This window comes from Cylas formicarius, unplaced genomic scaffold, assembly GCF_029955315.1.
Source record: "Cylas formicarius isolate icCylForm1 unplaced genomic scaffold, icCylForm1.1 PGA_scaffold_4__25_contigs__length_36172078, whole genome shotgun sequence".
NCBI classification, from domain to species: Eukaryota; Metazoa; Arthropoda; class Insecta; order Coleoptera; family Brentidae; genus Cylas; species Cylas formicarius.
The window spans coordinates 13,927,327-13,932,701 of NW_026844334.1; the positions used below are offsets into that span (position 1 = coordinate 13,927,327).

A 5,375-nucleotide genomic window follows, 5' to 3' on the forward strand; every position below is an offset into this window, starting at 1 on the left:
TCCGTCCTACCTGAAATAGTAATCGTCTTAATAGGTTTACAGTCCGCTTTATTGTTTCAAATCAACAAATAGAAGGGGCATACCTGCATGTGATTTTCAGATAATGAAATGAAACCCTCTCCTCGCTGTCGATTTGTTTCATGGGATTTTTTTCTACTTTGTTGGCCGGCGGCTAACAGAGCGTAGGAGGCAAAATCCCATTTTAAATTTTAAATTTTTATAAACTATACTCACGAATTAATGAAAGCAGGCTTTCGTAAACCCTATATAGACAAAATACAGCAACTAACACTCATAAGTCTTTCCGAGTCCGGGAACATCGGAAAATTGCATTTTGTTTCACAGTGTAAATAATTTAGTAATTTTTTGGTTTGGTTGATGCTAAAAAGCAAGTGCCATTGTTGTAGGAAACTGTCTAACTGAAAGTATTCACTCAAAACATTGAAAAAAATATATATAAGCCAAAATAATTAACGCTTTTCCGGATAAAGAACGCAAACCTTTTTCCTTGTACCAGTTGACAAGAAAAGTAATTAGGTTTTTGAGAAAAATCTGTTTAGCTGGCCTTGTTAGCGGCAAATTTTGGCTACTAAAATATTGCATGCGTTGGACTAAACTTAACAGCAAAATTTCAAATATAAACTGAAATTATCTTAAAAGATACGATTCTTTTGAAAAAAGTTAGGTTTTGTTGTACTGTGAGGCGAGGGCCTCTTTCTACTCAGCCCTCGGATACGACCACAACAATTTAAATATTTTTCGCTGCACCTGGGGGTATAGCGAAACCAGAAACGTAATTAATATTTCCACCTCTCCGATTCCGCTTTTAATTTTAAAATTGCTTGTTTGAGAATTGCGAAAAACCATGGTCGATCGGGGGCGGTGAACAGTTTCGCGCGACATTTTGATCTCTGCAATTCCACAGAAACGCATTTTAATTACAGGTTTTTATTTTCGTATTTAATTGGTGGTTCCGCTGAATTGGAAGATTTACCATAAGTGTTGGGTTGACATTTCCACCAAACCAATAAAAAAAATACTTTTGAGTTGAGTTACTGGAAAAAATCAAGATGTCTTCTCCTTGACAATTGGAAATTAAACGACTATGTAAATATGTTTGTTTGTTAGAACGTACTATTTAAAATTATTTTAAAATATACATTTTAAAATTTTGAATTCCTTTTGAAATTCTTCTACTTTTTTATTTATAATAATACATAATATGCAACGAAATTTGAATTAGATGCTATAGCGTATTCAAAATAAACGAAGATATTTGCATAATTTTTAATTGAAAAATCTCGATTTTCTAAAATGGCATATATATTATTACTTGTTAGAAAAGTATGTCATTCCCCTATTGTTAATACCTGTTGATTTATTTTGACTTTTCCAATACTTACCCTTCTTTCTAATATTAGTTGGTCATGGCAAAACTGTTAGCCAACAGAGCTCGGTTAAGATCAAAATAGGGACACGAGAAAAACTTCGTTGGAACCGTAGATAAAACAAAAAACAATTATTAGCAATTTTGGTAAAAATAACGGCCAAATTTTAAATTAACAGAAAAAGTAAATATTATTAAATCCCTATTACCACAAGTTAACGTATCTTATTTTTAATTAATATTATGAAGGAATAAATGTTCACACAAATGCCCTTGAATTTTATATACCTATTAGGCTTTTTTGTATATTTTCTATAATCGATGTTATTTTCCTGCATGCGTCCCGAATCCTATTTTCCATATCTTCTGGTGTTGTAGGGAGATTCATATAAACACGATCTATAACATATCCCCGCAAAAACAAATCTAGTGGTGTTATTTAAACAATCTGCAAAAAGTTAAAATATTGTGAAAAAAAAAATGGTCCAATAAATAACTTTAAAATGCTTTATTCCACACCACACAGAATGGATTAACTGTTGAATTATAAAGCATGTTATGACGATTATCTGCACCATTACTGCGAAAAGCAGTTTCATCGGAAAACATCATTTTTAACAAAAAATTTGGATTGGCCTCTATTGCTTCATTTATAATACTGCAGAAATGTTCCCTTTGTTCAAAATCACGGTCTAAAAGTTCTTGGCCTAGTTCCATATTCAAGGGATGATATTTGTGTATTATAGTGGCGTGATTAACGGTAGATTGGAATGTATCGCATTAGCTAGCTATTTGACGGCTACTCACCTGGGGAATTATCTTGAACTTGAAGAAAAATTTGCAATTTTTTTTCTCATTGTTAGCATTCCGGTTTACGACCTTCCGTTTTTCATATTCAATACGACCACTAACATTAAATCGCTCCATTAAACACTGAAGAGGTAGTTAGTATATATATTGGAATATATTAGGGCACTTCGCCTTGTAAAGCCTTACTTCTAACAACGCATTTTTTCCCGCTTTACCAGAAATATAAATCTGACATAAATTTTATTAATTTATTTACTCAGTTGACAGTAAAAAATGTGACAATGTCATTTTGGCTCGATAGAGTTCAGTGAGGAACAGTTGGCGGGAAAACACAAATAAACCACCTACATGAATAATAGAGGTTACATACATTATTATTAACATGAACATAACGAATTATAGTGTAAGTATTGGTGATTTTAATTTTTACTTTTAAACGGAATAAAAACAAGAGAAATTCATTCTCACATTGTAATTAAAGTTGCAAATAGTCAAACAAAGCAAGCACTCTCGCTAAAGTCCGGCCAAACGAATTAACGTCACCCATTCGGACTCAGACTATAGCAATAAAAATTAAAGTATTCAACTAACCGTAGCTTAAACCCGAAGGTATTAAATGAAATATGTAGCGGTATAATGTTTTAACACATTTTAGTATAAAGAGCGACGCCAGAGAGCGATGAAGTTCTCTTGAGCGTTTTAAACTTTATACGCTTTAATAAAAACTAACTTTGTATACGGCCCCGCCGGTTTATTAAATCGTAAAGCCGAAAGTTACAACTTTGTCTAAGCAGCTCGTGTATATGTGGTCTTTTACAATGGTATAAAGTTGGTGTTTTTTTTACCTCCGCATGGGCTTTAACTCAAAGTTAGTCAAAAATACTCTATGGAACCATTTATTATTTCCAGAAAACAAATATGTTTAACATTTAGGTGATTATAACCGATTATAACGAGTCCTAACCTATAACCAAACTCTTTACCATCCGTAGCAATTGGGAACATTTCGAAGCAAATTTCGTTAACAACAAACTCCGTTGTGCCTTTAATAATTTTTCTCGAATATATTGAACAAAAAAGCTAATGAAAGTCTTCTGGATTCCTCCTGCGTCCTGTTGATGAACGAATTTGCTTTGAAAAATTATTGAAGGTCGATTATGCTCATCGATTCTGTGGAAGCAAAAAGATTAGCATTTACTCTATGATTTTATTTCATGTTTCAAGTTAGGTATTTTTTCTCGTTTATCTATTTAAGCTGAAAACTTGCAACTCTGATCCTGTATTTTTTTTACTATTCGGGATGGGATATGCAAAATTATTATCTTCATACATTTATCAAACTGGGTTAAGTGTACATAACTATGCAGCTGCTTATAAAGTAAAAATGAATGTGAAATATTTGAAATTCAACCGATAAATATACGAATTCTCGTAATGACTACGGATCTTGTTTATGTTGCGTGTATTAGCATTGAATGATTGATTGACATTGACATTCACGATTGATTGACTGAACATTGGTGCAAAAACTCTTTGATGTATGAGGTATTTTTAAAACTCAAATAAGGCTACACCATTTCGAAGTTAATCTCGCAAAAGCAGTTTTTAATCCAACTAAAATTGTTTTGGTTGGTGAAACGCTTTAATAAAAACGGTGAAATACGAACCATTGGGTAGACGGTCTTTGATTTATTAGTTGTTTTTTAAATTCAAATGAAGTTAATCTTGCAAGCGCATTGACAATTAAAACTGCATTTTTAAGGTTAAGTTTTTATTCCGACAAAAATTGTCAAACACTTAAATAAAACAGAGAAATTACACAAGTCACTCCACGTAAAACTACTCTTTGTTTTATCTGAAATAACAGGATCCCTAAGTTATTTACAAAATCTCTATCTATATCCGCTGATTATTTATATTTGTGCGTACCATCTTATCTTTTCAACTGACTGACTAGCGAGCGCGGTACACCACTTTTATAAAAGAAAGCGCTCGCCCGTGATAGAGATGGAATATTCGAACGATCTTTTCGACAAGCGACATCTGTGATCCCCTAGATCTGGGTTCCTGGAACACAAACGTTCCCGTGACAGGGCCGGGTTCAGCCCATTCGTTTGGCTCGTCACAATATGCTAAATAGCTAAAAAAACGTTTATAACTATTTCAAGATCCAATTCAAATGGACCACATGGAAATGCATTGACCTACCGAGTGATCCATTAGGAGTGGCGTGGTAGATTATCAAATTCAGTGTTACTTGTGTTTATCTTGGGAATTTTTTACTTTGGTCAATTAAACACAGTGTATGTCAGGATTTAATATAATTATAGTTGATGTCGAAGGGTAAGGAGAGCTAAACAAACGAGTGCTTGCACGTCAAAACTCAAACGACAACCGACTGGTCCCTTCTAACGGTAAAAAACTCTTTTCCTGCGAAAATAATCTAACAGCCATAAATCTCAACTAATGGGTCAAAAATGTAGGCGATTCGCCATTTTCGCCACTCGAGCGGCAATGACAAGTAGCAGGCATCTCGGTCCAGAAAACCACTTAAGAGGGTTACAAGTATACATTCCTCGAAATTCTGATATTTTAGGCCGAATAACCTACACTTGTTTTCTACGATATTTAAATGGTGTGATTAATATATTTATTTCCACAAATTCGTAAGAAAATGGAAATATATTTTCTTTTCACAAACTTCCACTATTAGTTCCAGTAATGTGATACCTCGCCGCAGCTAATAAATCACCCGGTACAAAGAAAGTTACACATATTGTATATATTGTACATTAATATACAATTAACGATAAAAATGTAAGGTTCTCTTCATTTTGGTGCAACCACTTGAAATGGAGTCCGTAGCGCTGCGTGCATTATCTGTATGAAAAACAGGCAACACAAACGTAGGAATGCAAATTAATCAACCACCTCTCCCCAGCAACTCGAGTTTCCATTTCTTTTATATGGCCGATTGCGCAAAAAATAAACAAGCAACGGTATCCCCATTTCCCGAGGGAGTTCAAAGGCGTCTTGGTATATTGGAGCTCCCGCCCAAACAAAATTAAATTAACTTGTTTGTCAAGGCAAGAAGTATTTAAATTCTAATTTAGTCTCTCACTGCTCCAATACGGATTCCGTCTTACGGCGTGTCAGTTTGGGAGCACTTTCGGCGTAT

General features: G+C 33.9%; 1 long non-coding RNA gene across 1 annotated transcript; it reads right to left on the reverse strand.

The window, feature by feature from the left end:
• Positions 1-1,914: 1,914 nt before the first annotated feature.
• On the reverse strand, positions 1,915-2,451 carry LOC132701514 (uncharacterized). The gene is made up of 3 exons (XR_009618786.1): positions 2,384-2,451; positions 2,195-2,320; positions 1,915-2,079 (listed from the first exon to the last, which is right to left on the reverse strand). It is a non-coding gene; the product is annotated as an uncharacterized LOC132701514 (long non-coding RNA).
• Between the last annotated feature and the right edge of the window lie 2,924 nt (positions 2,452-5,375).